Genomic DNA, 18,022 nt, shown 5'->3' with positions numbered 1-18,022 from the left:
CCCAAGTCCTTTTTCCCTTCCACCTCGGCCGCCTCTCTGAACACGCCTGAACGGGCAGGCAGGCGAGACAGGACAGGACAGGACAGGACAGGACAGGACAGGATAGGATAGGATAGGATAGGACAGGACAGGACAGGACAGGACAGGACAGGACAGGACAGGACAGGCCGGGCCGTTCCGGGCCCCTCACGGACGCGCAGCCCGGACCGAGCCGCGCGCCCCGGGCGGCCCCGCGCACTGCCCCCGCCGGCCGCCCCGCGCCGCGCGCCGCCAGGGGGAGGCGGGCCCGCCCGCCCGCCGCGCCGCCCCATTGGCTCCGCGCGGGACTCCCCGCGTTCCCCGGCGCCCCATTGGCCGAGGCGCCCCCTGCCCCGAGCCGATTGGCGGAGCGGGCGGGATCCCCTCCGGCGGGGGGGCGGCGCTCGGGCGGGGGCGGCCGCTCGGTCACCTGCGGCCGGGGCGGCCCCGCCGCGCTCCGCCGGCCCCGCCGGGGCGGCCGCGGCCTCGCCGGGAGCGGCCGGGAAAAGCCGGAGAAACAAAGAACATGGCGAGGGGAGGTGGAGCTTACGCCGCCTCAGCCGCTGGGAAGGGCGCTCCGGGGGCGTACAATGCCCGCCGCGGGGCGGGTTCGCTTCTCTCCGCCCCCTTTCCCCGCCCTTGCGGCCGGGCTGGCGGGGGGCTGGGGCGGAACGGAACGGGACGGGCTGAACTGGACTGGATTGGACTGGACTGGAGGTGGCCGTCGGGAGTGGGTCCGCTGTCTGCCGCAAGTTTCGCCCAGAGTGGGAAAGTTGTGCGGGATCCGTGCAGGTGAGGAGCGGGCGGGGGTCCTGGCACACCTGCGGGCCGGGCCGCGCTCCCGCTCCGCCGGCGCTCCGGCCGCAGGTGCGGCGGGACGGGCGGCCGTGCCCGGCGGGCCCCGCGGGGCCCCTGGGGGTCAGGCAGCCCCCGCGTCTGGAACTTTTTAGGAACTTGTAAGGCTGTCCGCCCTGGTTGTCTCCCTGTCTGGGGAGAGCCGTCGCCGTGCGCTACCCCGCGGCACCTGGCCCCAAACCTGGCGGGACTGTCAGGGCCGGAGCGGGAACCTCCGAAAAAACTCCTGCTAAAATTGCGCGGAGTTACAATCCTACCTGTGGAGAGGTGCCGGGACCGCTGCCCTTGTGAGAAGAAAACTCTCCAGCCCATTTTCTTCTGGCGTCTGCACAGAGTGCGGCTCTCTGCTGGTTTTTCTCAACTCTCAAATTATTCTTTAGCTCTGGTCTTGAATAAATATTGCTCATGTCAGAATGATTATGGTACTGCTGAGAGGCCTTGGTTGGGATTTTGATTCTTTTAGTTTCTACTGAGATGGAGACTTTGTTGTTTTTTCTTTTTAGAAAAAACTTTTAAACTAACTAATGATTTAAGCATCCGGTTTGAGGGGTAACTTAAATGAATTGTACTAAGCGTTCAGCGTTTTAAGATGTCTTGAGCTAGTTAGCCGAAGTTTGAATTTTCAGAAATGTATAGAGATGAAGAGATAAATCACTGGGCTGCCTAAAGTCATGATTAATGCGTTCATAATTAATTCAGTTACGGTCCCGTCCCCCCCATCCTCCCCCAGATTCACATCGAGGCAGCTCAATTGCATATCAAAAGCCTCTTCTCATTTTCATTTAGTAAGTTATTAGACTTTCAAACTGTTCTTGCTCCTTTTTTTCTGGCTTTGCTCACACCCTCAACAATTGAAATGAAATTTTGGGACAAGTGTCTCTGTGTACTTACTTAGACACAAGTAATAAAGACAGCTGAGCGATAGAAAAGCCAGGAGCGTAAATAGCCATTATTTTCTATCAAAGGTTAATTAGTTATCATCTTTATATCTGCGCATGTGAGTATAAGATGGGTAAAAATTTAAGGTGAAAGTGCACAGCAGCTCTGGAAGGTACTGTTACACATTGCCCCAGCTTAAGAAGAATATCTCTTTAAAATGTGTTGACATTTAATTGACCTTTGAAAGTTCATTCTGTTAATCATACTCAAAGCACTAAAGCTATGGTTGACTGATCTGGTGCTCGTACATTCAGCCGTGCTCAGCATATAAATTCTGCAGCATAATTGCTACTTATTGAGCAAGAGTTTCTTTTCTTCTCTGAAAATGAGAAAGTTTTGCTTTGCCTCCGGCTGGGTGCTACGGGTAGAGTTGTGAATCCAAATGCTTTCCTGCCATCAGTTGTTGTGGAGGGTATGGCCTCCAGCCAGGCAAGAAATTCCTTTGCTGAAACTGTGGTTTTTTCCTTCCTGAGGCCGCACATAGGGCAAGGTAACCTTGAAGGTTACTTCTGTATCTACTTTGAGTCAAAACACAATAGGTCACTTTGCTTTTTGTGTTTTAAGCTCTTCTATATGCCAGCTGTTTGAATGGAGAAGGCTGAGTGTAAAAAGTTTGATTACAGAAGGTAACTCCCCTCTCCCCTTCAAAAACTTGGCTCTTAAAGTCAAACCTAATATACTGGTATTAATATCCATGCTACCTTTTTATGGCTGTTGTCCATAGCTTTGTTGTAACTCAAACTCATACAGATACTAGGAATGGAAGCATTACTTATGAGCTCACTGTCAAAAGATCTGGATAAATATTACTTTTTATTGGGTTCACTTTCTTTATAGATTTTCCAGTGAGGCTAATAGTTGGTAATAGTTTTTGTGTGTTGAGGCCTCTTGTGTCATATAATGAATTTGTAAGTCTGTTGCCTCATGAGAAATGAGGGAAATACTAAATGTTAAATGCAGTGTCAGTGATTCCTAATACATCATTAGCTCTTTGCTCTTACCATTGAAAACTAATTAATAGCTCTTAGTCATAAATCTACTTACAAAGTTAGAGACCTGGCATCGCTGTTGTAGTTTTCTAAGCTATTTTGTCAATGCTGTTTTAGTACTAGAATCCCTTTCCCCGAACTGTGAAGACAGATGAGATGTTCAAGGTGCCTTTGCAGCCGCGTAACTGCCCTGGGATTGTGTTGTTAGGGGCTGTTAAAGCCCACGGAGGGAGGGATTGTCATCTGAGCAAGTATTTTTGTCAGGGCTGTGTCCACCAGTGTACAAGTGCTTTGAATACTAAAAAGTGATCCTGTGGTTGAGTTTTGTTTATTTTAGTAGAAGAGATACAAGTACCACATGTGATTCATTTCACTGATTCTTTAGAAAGCTGAGTGAAGATAAATGTGCCAAGAGCATGTCTGTACTTTCTGTACAGTTGACAAAAGGAGGAGGAAAAGTATCCAGGGTAGCTTAAGGGCTGGAGTGTGCAGATGTCTGACCTGCAGGTGCCCTGATGCCCATAGCCCAGAGCTGGCACCCGCTTTGTCTGTGGGACTTGCAGGAAAAGGCCATGCCAGGTGTCCTCTGTCTCCTCAGAGGACAACAATCAGAGCCTCAGGGGCCAGCAGGACATGTAGAGGGAGATCTGCTCTTCAGCTTAGCTTTTATAGAGGCTTAAGTCTTAAGGGTCTAGCTAGGTGAAGGTGTCAATCCATTTGTTATTTGCCGTTGCAAACACTGTCCTAGAATGAGATTCGTGAGGAGGGTCCCCTTTTCTAAAGGGGTCATCTTACTGGTTTGGGGGAGTGATTTGAATGTGGTGGCTCTCCTGGGTGGCAGAAGCTCCTGGACTGAGCTTCTCCTGTTGAAAGCAGTGGTCAAAGCATGGTTGGCATCACCACATGGGCACAGGCATTCAAGTGGGGGAGTGAAAGCCAAGTTTTGAGTTGTGACTAAGACAGGCCTAGAGAGGGATTTAAACCTGAACTCTTCTTGTCCTAGTGTTGGTATTGTACAAAAAGGTTTCTGGTGCGCCTGGTGTATTCCCAAACTTCTTATTTTATTGTTGGGATAAAGGACAGATCTGGAAGTTTCACTTTCTTGCACTTCAGCAGTTGAGGAGCAATGGGGTGACCAGGGGATTTGAGAACCACGTGGTGGTTTGGACGTGCAGTATTAGTTCAGTCAGTGTTATGAAGGCTTCAGTGTTGGTACAAGTACCCACTGGCAGGAAGCTGTGTGCTCAAAGGGTAGTAGCAGCCAAGAACGGATGTTTAAAGTTTTAATAATATCTAAAACTTTATCAGGCACCCAAACCCTTGAGGGTGAAGAGGGAGAGAGTTATGAAGGTGATGGTTGATGTTCTTTCTATCTGCATTCCTAGATTACTCTGAGTAGGATAATGTGAAGTCATTCTCTGTTCTGAAGATTATGGTATTGCGTGAAAGGAATGCAGCACTGGGCCATAAATTAACAGGAATGGGAAAAGCTCATTCTCAGCAAGGTTTTATTAACTCAGCCATTTGCATATGTAATCCTTTGTACCAAAAACTTGTACTGTATAAATATATCATATACAATAGCAGCCTACCCCAGCAAATTGATTTTTGTGCAGGAAAGTTTCCCCTTCCCTTTTATATTCAGGTGTGTAGAAAATAAGTTTTACATTATTCTGTAAGACTGCTTCTGTCAATGACACTTCATGTTGAATAAAACACATGATAATGTGTTCTTGATCAGTGTTAGATCCACAGATGCTTTTCCTCTGCAACCATTTGAAATTTTAGAAGTATGTGTTAGAGTGCATACATTGACAGGTTCAGTTGTATTTTAACATACTCACTGGTGAAGGTGAGCCCAAGCCATCCTAATGTGGCATGCCTGACATAATCCCAAAGGGATTAGTTGTTAAGACATTTGAAAAATAAAGTCAGTTATGCTTCAGTGTTTTTCCTTAGTGACACATGTTCTAAATTAAAGCTTTTGCAGCAAGTTGATTATAAACTTTCTCTGAGTCTAAGCAACTGAGAGCTGTTCTTGGAGCTGTCAAGAGATGTAATCATAGCTCTAATTTTTAGCTGACTACTAAATCTATATTTATCCACCAGGGATTTTCCTCACTATTGACTATCTGAAAAGTGGAGATTTTTTAAATAGAAAAAGGTTTCATATATGTCCTGTTTCTTTTTCTGTTCCTTTTCTATAATCTCTGGGCAATTATTTCTGCTATCAGGAGTAAAATACAGCTATATGACCTGTTTGCATCTGTGGAAAGCTCTGTGGGGGCAGCATTTAGAGTCACTCTTTGTGACTTATACTGAAAACTTTGGGGTGAAGGTGAGGAAGAAGGATAATTCTAAGTTCCCAATACCTGAAGTTAATCAGTAGGGGTTTCTTCTCACTTCGTGTCCTCCTACCACCAGTCATTTCTCACAGGCAGCTCTATTTCAGCTGTTCCAGAAAGGGTCACTGCCTTCTCTTGCAGAACTTTGTAATGTGTGCATTCTTTGGCATCTCAGCGTTGATTGCTGTCTAGTAGTCTTTTGAGCATTTTGGAGCTTCCCCAGTGTCTTAGCTAGGGCATTTATTTATTTATTTAACTCTCTTCTCTTGCTTCCCTGGTCAGTCTAATGCTTTCTCCTTTCTTCTCTAGGACTGCATTGTGCCGCTCTTTTAACTTGGGCATGTTTTTTTGGTTTTTTGTCATGTGCTTATTAGTCTCTTGTAACTTCTGCTTCTGAAAAGTTGGGAGGAAAGACCTTTTGACAGTGATGAGGATACAGGTTAGCATTAACAAGATTCACATTCATGGCCCTCTCAGTATGATGTCAGCATTTTATCTGATAGGTCAGAATGTTTAATTTCAAACTGTGTGAACAAGCAAGTGTTTAACTACCTTGTTCAGCCTCATTCTGTTCCCTCATTTCATAAGCCTGGTCACACCCAAGAAAAGGAGAGGCTGTTGGAAATAAATGAAAAATGGGACTTGAATAGGTGTGTATTGCCCCGACTGGTATGTGTGCAATGTATAGTGCTTTTGCTGCACATGAACTCTAGTTTTGTTCTTTAAATGTTGCTGTTATGTTTTTCATGGTGCTCTTAATAAAGTTCCTTTCTGCACACTTTTAGTGGATGTTTTGCCTCATGTAGTACCCGATAGTTCTCTTTCATCTAGAAGTAATTTCTGGTAATATTCAAGTACCTTTGGGACAAGAGTAGTCAACGCATTGCACAACCTCATGGGTAAGGATGTGTAAGCTGAAGCCTTGCAGACTCTTCTGCAACACCTGGGGCTTGTGCAGTTCACTGTGGAGCACATTAAGTTGCAATAGTGTTGTGGTCAGTCTGTATTTGTTTTGATCTGCTGGAGATGAACATTATGATTGTGCTAATTATTTTGAGAGTCTTTATGTTCAAGTTTTGTGTTCGAGTTCTAAATGAGGGAAGGAGTGATGGGAAGTAAAAAATGGCTTTCCTTGTGTTTGCACGGTGTCTGGGATAGGTACAGTGTCCTACCTATAGGCAAGCAGAAATGCTTCTTGCATTAACAAACTGACCCTGAAATTGGAAATATGTGGGTAAACTTTTGAGATGTGAGTTGCTGGGCTGGACTGGAGTTAAAGCCCTTGCTTTTTTCAAGAGTAGAGCAGGGTATAAAATAGTTCCCCAGGGATGTGACTTCAGCACAATTACATGTCCCGAATAAAGGAAATAAGAAATGGTAGTTAAGAGACAGTTTGCAAAATACAGGATGAAAGTGTTCTAGAAGTTCCTGGACAAGGTTGAGGCAGAATTTTGTGTTTGAACATGGTTCTCGTCAGTCCAACATATGTCTGCTCCTGTGTGCAGGGATCTCAGGTATGTGCCATAACTGTAATGTGTCCCCTGTGCCAGAGGCTTATCACTGCAGCTGTATTTTGCCTTTGAAATGAACAGTGCAGCTGAATGAGTTGTAAATGCTGTAGGTATTTTGTTCACACTGTTAAAGCTAAGTAAATGTTCTTTGCTAAGCTTGGGATCTGTTACGTTCTGCTCCCTAGGACAATGCTTCTCCCCTAAAACTATGAGAAGTTACTACCATTGGAGACAGTTTTCTGGTCTAATATATGCTCTTTATTCTTTTGCTGACCCGGTATGTGCTCTTTGTATTTATCTGATATGGGAAGCCACAAACTTAATGGCTCTGCACTGGGAGGTGACACAGCAATGCATAGTTAGGCACAGTTTCAGGCTGGATGCTGCACTGCTCCTGGAACAGCAACTGGCACTTGGCTCTGCTGACAAGGAGAGAGAAATGCTTTGAACCGCCTGGGTGTCGCCCACTTCTGCCAGCTGATACCAAAGAACAGTTGAAGGTGTTGCATCTTCCTTTGTGGCCAGTACTTAAGGTTTGCAGGCTTCACAGTGATTCCCTCATGACATTGAAATGGAGAAGAGTAAACAACACTGTACTGTTCACTGATGCTATAGCAGAGCATAAATAGTGCTCGTACTCCTCTTTAGCCTTCACTTGTTGCTGCAGCTGGTTGGTGGAGATGTGTTTATCAAAGGCATCTTTGTTTCATGTGGCACATCAAGAATGGGTTCAAGTTCAGGTGTCAGGAGTGCAAATTGATAAATAATGGTTTGCGTATATACATTTCAGTTAATACATCCTGCACTTCTTTTGCTTTTGTGTGCTCATAACTTAGATTTCAGAACTGTCGTGTGTGTATTCTCCCTCTGCTTTAAGTTGGTTTACTTTGGTTCTCCTTATTTTGTTTTTTTTCTATGCTCTTCTCATTTTCTGTTTCTTTGGGTTTTGCTTAATGTTGTGGTTCTGTCTTGTGTATCTCTGTGCTCATCCGTCTTCGTGGAGTTCTCTATGTCCTTCTTCCTCTAGAAAGATTGCATGAATAAATTCTTCTCCATCTTAAAGGCTCTGGGGATTGTGCTATTCTGAAATCATGTTAAGTCTGAGATTGAGTATGTGGTTGGTTTTGATTGTGTAATCTGTACATTTCTTAATGTAATAAATGAGAAGTCATTATGCCTACCTCTGGTGGGAAATTTAAATTCTTCAGTGTTGTTTCTGAATACTTATGCTGCCTTAGCAGTTAACCTTTATCTACACGAATTGAGAGACAGCTGCATTCAGCAGCAATGTGTCACTTTAAACACGTTCTAAGTTTTAAATGATGGCACCAGAAAAGGACACAGTTGTAATAATGGTTGTTAGAAGCTATCTGACTTCTTGCAGACAGTCCTAATAATGAGAGCTATGCGATCTGAACTTCTGGAATTACAATAACTTCTGTTCATGTATGTGATGCAGATTCCTGGAAATCTGAGGCGCAGACTTCGGCGGACGAAGAATGTAATTCTCCCTGGAGGTGTGGGTATCTCTTATGAAGCGGACTGAAGTAGGATCAGCTGATATCCAAGAAGTAAGTTCTTGGGCTTTTTTCACCAGATGTATTGCTGATGAGATGCACTATAGTATTCATTCACTTGAGTGGATTAGAAGCTGATTAAAGTCTTTAAAGATTAGACATTGGGGAGAGAATTTTGGGAAGAGGCTCAAGGAAACTAGGCACTACATGTTGTTCATGGTTTTACCAAGAGCTTTGACATCTCGTTCCCAAATGTTTGGCTGTTTTGTGTCTTGTTTGGTGCGTAATTTCAGCTGCTTGTCTGCAACTGCCTTCTTAGTGCAGGGGGAGCCTGCTGCTTCAGGCATTTTAGAGCTCACATGCAGTTGGGAGAATTGCATTCATCTGCAACAGTTGGAGATACTCATGCTGTATCATAACAGCTGTGAACTTGAGTTCATATAAGTAATGTGTGCTTAATCTTCCTGTGCTGTCAGTGACAGGAAGAGGAGGAATAATATTTTCCCATATTTAATGGTGATCTTAAAGTTTTTGACAAGCAAATTTGAAAATGTAAACTATAAAGCAACTTAGGAAATAATTGCCACGAGTTAAGCTTTTGCAAATTCTATGTAGCTTTCAATTTGCATTTTCATCTGTTGATATTCCAGTGTTAATATGATTAAAAACTAATTTATCTGTCTGAGTTACCCTATCACCTTGTGTATATGGAAGGTAACAGAAAAGGCAGAGGCTCTGTTTTTGAATTCTAGCAGCACTTGGCAAGTTTTGGCTTAGTTGCTTTGTTTGTTTGTTTGTTTCTGTAGTTATTTCTTTGTCACCAATAATCCATTTGTCTGACTTAGAAATTCCTGGGGATTGAGAGAAAAGCAATGGAAAGCGTTTTTATTCACAGATACAGGGCTTAGGGGCAAACCAGTAGTAGCACTTTTCACCTTCTGGGACATGAGCTATAAATTCATGAAGACATTGAAATGTTTGAATGTTGTTCCTTTTGTTTTACCTGTTCAGGTATGTTTCACCTTATCAAGACCAGCATGTATCAAGTCCTGTTGATTGCTATTTGAGTCTTGGGCACTTTCTTACTAAACACCTCTGTAAGAATACTTTCAAATTAAATATCAGAGTGGTAAAGACAAGTCATTGCCTTCTCCTGCGTAACAATCATACTGTGTGCCTCACAGTTTTAGACTGACCTTCTTTTGACTTTGATACAGATATAATCTGTGTTTTTAAAACTGAAAGGTAGCCATATATGGAGTGGAATTGCATATGGTTGCTGATATAATTTATTTAATCTAATTAATTCCATTTTATAGCCTTCCTACATTTACCCCCTTTAAGGTGTGGCTATTAGGCCAGTATATTTACAAATGAAATTATAATTTTAGTGTGATGAGTAGGTGTAATTAGGCTGAAATACTTCCGTTCTGCAATCAGTATTTTGCAATTGAATGGTTTTTTGTTTTGGGTTTTTTCTTTTTTTAATTTTGTTTTCTTTTGGTTTTTGTAACTATCTATGCATATTGTTTTACAAGGTGATTTCAGTGTATTTCTTAGCTGGCTTGTGATAAATAAGACTTGCCAAGAGAGGAACTCTTTTCCTTTTTTTCCAAAGTATTGTTATAGTAAATATATTTTCTTACATCCTGTTCTTCAGTAGATCTCACACAGGAAAGGCCATCACCTCCTCATATTGCCAACTTTGTGTAAAGTTGGGGACCTTACTGAGAGTTTCATAGCTTGTTATGATTGCTATCCGAAGGAGAGGGTGAGTGGATCCTGGTGTGGTATATAGATGCCAAGTGCTAGGAATTCCTGGAATGTAGAGTTGTGCAGCACTGATAAAGTTTGCTTTGTTTCCTTAGTGACTTGACCCATTGAGAAAATGTGATTCCCTAGGAAGCTTTAGTAGCTTGAAGTTTATATTGAATGAAGGGAAAAGCCCTAGCATAATTCTGCTTGTTTTCACCTGCTGCCTGAAAGAGTAATTTTCTTAACCTTAGTATAGAAAATATAACCCTGAGATTTGAAAGTGATTTACAGAGATCCTTCACACTTACCAGTTTGAGTACATATGCCACAGGCTTCTGCATTCCAGCTACAGTCTTTTCATAACCTGCTCGGTTTACAGCGTGGTAATTTCATTTGGGGATAAGAAAGTTTCAAGGAAAAACACCTTCTAATTAGAGTGATATAATCGCTCTGCTTGCCTGCTGTGGTTTCATATGACTTCAGAAAAATAGTTGCGTGATTAATCTTTAATTTTCCCCATCATTAACTTAATAAGGAAATGGGAGATAGAACAAAAAACAAACAGCAGAACTGTACAACTGAGACGCTGTTATGCCAAATCTTTTGGGTTTTTCATTTGGTGAGAAATGCCATTCTGCCAACTCCACGTGAAGTGCAGCAGCAACTGGTTAGCTCAGATAAATTGTAGAAATCTTTAACTTTATTGAAGCCTTTGCAGAGCTTGCTATACAATTTCCTTCTTCCCCACAGTCCCCTGTGGGCTGGGTGGTGGGGTTTTTTGCATGGTTTTATTTAGAAACAAATATTGTATAAACTAACTTCTAATATTTTATAATTTCCTTGCACCCACTTTTCTGAGGGAAGAAAACCATCCCAGACACTTCAGTGAAATACCCTTAGGAAGGGTTTGGTTCTATTTTTGTGCCAGTTACTATCTTTTGTTGGTGTGCTGATAAGTGAACTTTGTTGTAGAGTAGTGTGGTTTTAATATTAATGTGGCAGGATTGGTCAAGTCTCTTGGAGAACAAAACAAAATAAAACAGTGGAAGCAAGTTGCTCTTTTTGTACATTTTTATTTAATTCTTACTGGGGTATGAAACAGGCAACATAATACTAGAAGTGTAATGCTTGAATAGAAAATATGTCTGGCTGTTTGCAAATGTTCCTCTGGAAGTTATACTTTATTTTGTTAGTAAATACTATAAACACAGTCCGGTGTACATCTGCGGGCAGCAACACAGCAACAGAAGTTGTGGTAGATCTTAACTAACCTGCTTGGAGGCTTCTGCATGTTAATAATATAAAATAAACAGCCAAGGAATGTGTATTGCTGTTGACAGTGAGCGACTGTAAACATCCTCGACTGGAAGCTGTGAAGCAGCAGATGGGGCTTTCAGTCGGATGTTTGCAGCTGCCAACTGCCACAGACGTCAAGAAATGTTTGACACCTAAAATATAGCTGTCTGTTTAAAACTTTTATTTCATCTATCACAGGCATACGAATTAGGCCAAGTTTCTCTATATACCGCTTAATCTTTCTTGTGATGTCTGTGTCTTAGTATCTATAAATCATCCAATCTCTGTTAGGAAGAATCAAAAATGGAATCAGGTTTTGTTTTTAACTGCAAACTCAGTTCTAAGTTTTCAGAGTTGCTTGTTTGTACAGGTTGCTTGGCTTTGACTTTACACTCCGCTAGAAAGTTTTCACAAGATTATTTCACATCTTCGTCATCTCTCTAATGGTTAATTGAGAATTTGAAGTGCTAAGCCTTGTAGGAAATGATCACTTAAAGGACTTCTGGAAACTAGGAATTCACCAGTAAGCAAAACTGGCAGGGGGCTGGGGGAAGGGGAAGTATTAAAAATTTAATTTTCCTGGAAGAGGCCCAACCCTGACAAATGAAGGGGAGGTTAGCCATGTGTCTGGGTTTACTCCTGATGTATCATAGCATCTCAGCTGTTTGAGGTTCAGTGATCCTCCCCTTCACCCTCCCTTGTAAGAAAAAAAAAAAAAAAGGAGGAAGTGCTAAAAGTTGATTCATACTTTTCATACTTTTCTCAAAGTCAATTGAGGCAATTTCGAGATTCCAGTCCTGCCAATTAATTATATGCGTGGGTGAACCCTGTTGCTAAAATAACGACCATTAGAGATAGAGAACAATTTATGCGATTGGTACACTACTTAAGGGTGATTGCTGTCATACCAGAAAAAGAGCAGTGAGGTTGTAGCACATAACTGATTAAAGTTGATAATAAAAGCACTAGTGAATTCCTTCTTGAGAGAACATATAGAAGATATGTAATCTGCTTTACCAAAAGCATAGATATCTAACACATAGATATGTGTTAAATATCTATGCTTTTGGTAAAGTCAGTTGTATTGTTGTTAATTGTTTTTTTCTTGTTGTCAGTATCCTTTTTTCTCAAATATGTTTGTGTGCATGTTTGTAGAAAAGTATGAGAGGACATAATCTAAGCATTACTCTGTTCCTTTACATTTCACATAAGATACAGATACCCTAAGACTTTCCAGACTTTGTGACTTCTTTTGTAAAGGAGTTACTGCCCTGCTCAGAGTTCTTAAAAAGCATTTTTGTCATGTAGGTAGGTAACACAGTATCTGCAATATCAAAACCCCCATATTTTATATTTGAGAAACTTCGTTGATCTATGTTTTGCAAATAGCATTCAGTGAAAATTTGTATACTTGTCAGGTTCAAATTATATTGTATTTCATAATGCTTGAAGGTCCTCTTAGGATTAGCATTGTACATCATCTTGCACACTTCTTGTTCATAGTAAGGTATGAGGTCTCCCAAGAAGGATTTACAGTCTGGTTCAAGACCAGTGGCATCAAAGTGGAATTTAGATGATGTGGGCAAACTGAGAAGAGGAGGGCAGAGGGATGGGCATTTTTAGTGGCTTTGAGTTGCTTGCTAATTAAAATGTAGGAAGATAGAAGACGTATCTTCTTAGCCATTTATTTATTTGGCTGTAAATATCTTGGAAGATGATAATTTCAGACCCATATACTATCCAAGTAAACTAAGACAGACACTGATGAAGCTGTGATTTTAGGTTGATCATTTTTTTCTCTGCAGATGAAGCAGGTGAAATGGGCAGAGATTTCCAAAAGCCTTTTCTAAGTGACACTGAAAAGCTTGTAGTGAACTCAGAAAAAGAAAATTCAACAAATACAGCATTTGACATAAAATAATTTCAAATTTAATTCAGGGCCAAGGTAGTTGCTCAGGGTATGGCTTACATGGGTTGTAAAAGTAGCTGAATTTTTGGAATTCATGGTGGAAGAAAAATGGGAATTAAAGGCAACAGGTTACATTTGTGAATGATAGAAGTAAGTGTTACTGCTGACAAAGTAGAACAGTAATGAACAGAGTTGTGGTTTAACAAATAACAAGTGCTTAGAGGAGTCTTTCTGGGCTTAAAACTGGCTTTATTGAAAACCACGAGAACTTTCTAAGTGAACTTGTAATGAAATTTATGAGACTTGGATGCACTTGAGAAATGCCATCTAGGCAGAGGATTCTTGACATAATCGCCTCAGCTGGAAAGCTTCACAATAGTTTTGAAGAGGACTGAGCAATAGGAAAAGACTTGCATAGGCAGAGTATTTAATATCAAAAGCATTAAGTACCTCCTGTGAAGATTTACATATTGATAATATTTGTGCTTTGGCAGGAAATTCTTTCAATACCCATTCTATTACTCTTCTTCCTGAATTACGTACTGTCTCAAAGTTCAGCATGTTTCCTCTTGGAAGATGTAGTAATATGCTGGGTCTGTTTTCTTCAGCCTCTCCAATCACACTACATGAACATGAGTTTTCTTCATAAAAAGCAGCTTCAGACATGTAACCTGCTCTTCTGCCAACTACCTCTTAAAAACTGCTAGGGCTAAACTTCAGAAGAATTTAAGGTTTGACCCTGTCTGGATGCCAGGTACCCATGAAAGCCACTCTATCACTGCCTTCCATCACTGGCCAGGGAAAGAAAACAAAACAAAAGTTTCATTAGTTGAAATAAGGATAGACAGAGATCACTTGCCAAATATTGTCACGGTCAAAACAGAGTCGACTTGGGGATATTAATTGAATTTATACCATTCAAAATTAGAGCAGAATAATGAGAAGTAAAACAAAGGTTAAAGGCACCTTTTCCTCAGTCCTCCATCCTTCCCAGGGTCTACCTCCTCCGCCACAGAGCCAAAGGGAGATGGAGCATGGTGGCTACAATCAGTTCATCACAGGTTGCTCCTGATAGTGCTCAGGGCGAGTTTTTCCCCTGCTCAGGCATGGGATCCCTGCCATGGGAGACAGTTCTCCAGGCACTTCTCCAGTGTGAATCTGTCCCACGGATTTAAGTTCTTCACTAACTGCTCCAGCATGGGTCACTCTTCCACAGGGTGCAGTCCTTCAGGCACAGCCTGATCATTGTGGACTCCCCACAGGGTCATGAGTCCTACCAGGAAACCTGCTCCAGCGTGGGCTGCTCTCTCCATGGGTCTGTGGTCCTTACCAGGAGCCTACTCCAGCACAGACTTCCAGCAGGGTCACACCATCTTTTGGGTTTCCACCTGCTCAGGTGTGGGTCTCCTCCATGAGCTGCAGGTGAATCTCTGCATCCCCACAGAGTGCAGGGCAATCTCTGCTCCAGTGCCTGGAGCATCTCCTTCTTCTCCACTGACCTTGGTGTTTGCATAGTGTTCCTCTCACATATTCTCACTCCTTTCTTCTTTGAGCCAAATTATTTTTTCACAATAACTTATTTTCCATCTTAAATATGTTATCATGGGGCACTAGTACCTTCTCAGACTGGCTTGGTCTTGGCCAGTAGTGGGTCTGGCTCCATTGGCTTTGCCAGACATGGAGAAAACCTTTGGCATTACCTTAAACATTGGTGTATGTTGTCTTACCTAGTACTTGCTGAGGTCGCTGTCTCCCTGAAGAGAGGGTGTTGTTTTCAGGCCCTGGCTTTCAGATTTGGATAGGTCAAGTCAAGCCCTCTTCACACATCTACGGAATTAACAAGGTATTCTTAAAAAAGCTTCTTCACTCCCCAGCCCTGTTTGAAAGAAAAGAACAGGTCTTTTCTGAGGGGTCTTGGTTTTGACTCTGCACAAGTTGTGTCTGCCAACCAGGAAGGAGGGAAGTAAAAGAGGAAAGTCAACCAGCGCTATTTACATCTGCTTGCTGTTTATGGAAATCATCTTTAAAATGACAGGGCAGCTGTTGGAAACGGCCCAACCCATCTGCCTACATATGCACTTGTTATGAAGAAAATACAGGTGATAATGTGAATGGAAAGCTTTCAGTACTGAGCTGCTGTTCCTACTCAAGCTGCACTCAAAGCTGTATATTGTTCAGATATGTGCTTTAACTCTCTGCTTGAAAAGTGAGTGTTTACTTGCCCTGTTTCTTCGGAAGTTCTCTTTGTTAATTATATGTGAAACAGGTATTAAATAATGTGCTTGTGTTGTTTAGAAACAGAATAAAATATTAACTTATCCTGTATCACCAAAAAAATCTGAATTAGAAAGGATGATTCTTTTGAGCTGAAGTGAATTGAGTTGAATTTGACATACAACTTTTTTCCTTTTAAGCAGTAATTTACAGATTAAGATGCATGAACACAATTTTTTTTCTATTGTCATATACAGGCTCTTTTGGTTTTTTCCTAAAGTTTCAAATAGTTATTATGAAACAAATAAATGAACAAAGGATATGGGAAGGAAGCCACGTGCCATGCAGTGACATAGTGTTTTTCCAGATGATAGCTTGAGGCATCTTTTTAGCTGTGGATGTCAGCATAGCTGCTTTTATTTAACAATACATCTCTTAATTTAATATGGATAGCCAGTATTTTCCTCCAATTCAGGCTTCCTGTTATTGGCACTTGGATTTTTCTTGTGAATAAATTGGAAATACTTTCTGTAACTTTGTCTTGTGTTGCTGAAGTATTTTTTTTACCCCCTTCCTTCTACATCCTTTGATTAAATACATACCTCCTTTCATAATGCAGACTGTAGAAATTTCTGCCTGTAGCAAGGCAAGACTAGCAGTGGAAGAGAGGGATATTGCTCAGAGCAGTTTTTTTGCAATCTCCTTTGGGCATCCAGATGTATTTCAGTCAGTAGTAGGTCTTTGAGCATTGACCTAGAGAAGGTCTGAGCCATTTTGTCTTCTTCATTGCACTCCTTTTGTAACTGTTCTTGTGTAAGGACAGAGGACTTGCTTTTAGCTCTCCAGGATGCTATGCTCTTGTCTCTTTGCTTTCACCATGTCACTCATCTCTTTGCCTTTCCTCGACTGACCTTTATTCATTAGATGCAACTTAAACTGCTTGCTTTTGTCTTCATCACAGCCTGCACATGAAATAACTCCCACATCCAGTTGTTCTGTAATGCTGTTATTCTCCATTATGGACCTGAACTTTTTCAATCCTTTTCAAACCTTTTTCACTGGTCTCAGAAATAAAAGGTTAATCAGTCAACAACCTTTTTAACTACTTTGTTGTAGTAAAAGATTTGGGAAGTGTTTGTGCACTCTGCTGAAGGCCATAGGCTGTTAACAGATGTTCTTGCAGTAATGTTTATAGTACTCTGTTTCCTCTTGCCCTCCTCACTTTCTGTATACTTAGAGAATAGGATTCATATTTTCATATTGCAGTGTTGACTTTGCAGAGTTGATAGCTGCATTTCTGTTGTGTGCTGCTATTTCTGGGGAAGCTGCTTTGTTCTGTTCAGAACAGTGAAAACATTTTACTTCCTCCAGAAAGATTTTCACCATTCTACATAACAGCTTGTGTATTCTTGATGTTCCTTTCTATATATTTTTATATATGTATGCTTGAAACTAACTGTATTAAGAAGTTCCACTATGCAAGGCTGATATACTCTTCCTTGTATTTTTATTAGTGTGTGTGTACATATGTGTATATACACCCACACCTGTATCATGGAAGGAGGAGAAGAAAGAGGCAAAAGAGGCTGTGGAAACGGCTTGTGTTTTTTCTTACCCATTGCCTAGATGTGCATGCTGTGCGGAGTAAACCAGCCATGTGTTCTAGAATTTCATAATACAATTAGTTGCTAGCATTCTGCCTGTAGTTGATGACATTATTCAATGGAATATGTGCTCATCTGAAGCTCTTGCTCAGAAATTAGGGGCTTAAAAAAATAAAGCAGCGGAATACTTCGTCTGCCTGCATTAGGTACAAATGCTGCTGTTCTTTTAGAGCAAGGATCTTATTCATGTGTCAGCAATTTAATTTATGGAGGCTAGAATGATCTTTGAAGCTCTTCTATTTTGATTGTTAAAAGCTATGTAACCTTAAAGACTTTATAGATATCTGACGTGATTCTGGGATTCATAGCAGTAATTAATTCTCTAACTATAAATGTTCCTCATCAACATCCTGAAAGGTTTTCAAAACATACAGAGGGGGTTTTGACAGCTTAAACTAATCAGTGATTAAATGGCAGAAAGCCTATGTGAGACACATTTACTTGCTATCTCCTTGACATCATACCTGCTATGAGGGGTTTTGGTCTTTAGTTTGAGTAGTGATGTCCCCTAAGACACTCCAGCTAGTAATTAGAGCTTCCATGTGATACAGTGAAAGCAAGGAAACTGGCTTAGGTCCTAGATTTACAGGGCAAGGGCAAGACCCACCTAGGAGCAGAGGGAAAAGCATATAAAGCAGCATGGCTCTGCAGCGTTGGCACAATGTCCTATCCTCTAAACCTTCTCCAGCTCTTCTTAGAGAAACTGGAATGTACAGAAGCATCTTCAGAAATACTTGAAAGACACAGGTCAGACTTGAAATGGCTGTATATATTCTGTAGAGCTTGTTAGATGCGGCCCAGGGCTATGACCCTGCAGATGTGCAATTCTTAGCAAAGGTGGCAGGTCAATAATACAGGTATCTGTGAATCAGTGAAGTACCTCAGAAATGCTTATTTTATGAGTATGTAAGCTTCTTCACAAAGAAACTAATAGGAATTATTAACATTCTAAAAATAAGTATGGTCATGTCTTAAGGTGGAAGTCCACTGGAAATGTAATTTCTCTGTCC

The 18,022-nt window shown here is 41.6% G+C and overlaps 1 long non-coding RNA gene across 1 annotated transcript in view; it reads left to right on the top strand.

Annotated features, from left to right (window-relative positions):
- The first annotated feature begins 440 nt into the window (after positions 1–440).
- LOC135296254 (uncharacterized) overlaps positions 441–18,022 on the top strand; it is a 37,149-nt gene continuing 19,567 nt past the window's right edge. The window contains exons 1-2 of the long non-coding RNA XR_010358322.1: positions 441–810; positions 8,117–8,228. This is a non-coding gene — a long non-coding RNA (uncharacterized LOC135296254). The remainder of the gene's footprint in view (positions 811–8,116; positions 8,229–18,022) is intronic.

The sequence above is a fragment of the Passer domesticus genome, chromosome 3 (genome assembly GCF_036417665.1).
Source record: "Passer domesticus isolate bPasDom1 chromosome 3, bPasDom1.hap1, whole genome shotgun sequence".
In the NCBI taxonomy this organism is placed as follows: domain Eukaryota; kingdom Metazoa; phylum Chordata; class Aves; order Passeriformes; family Passeridae; genus Passer; species Passer domesticus.
This window is presented reverse-complemented; position numbering and strand designations above follow the sequence as displayed.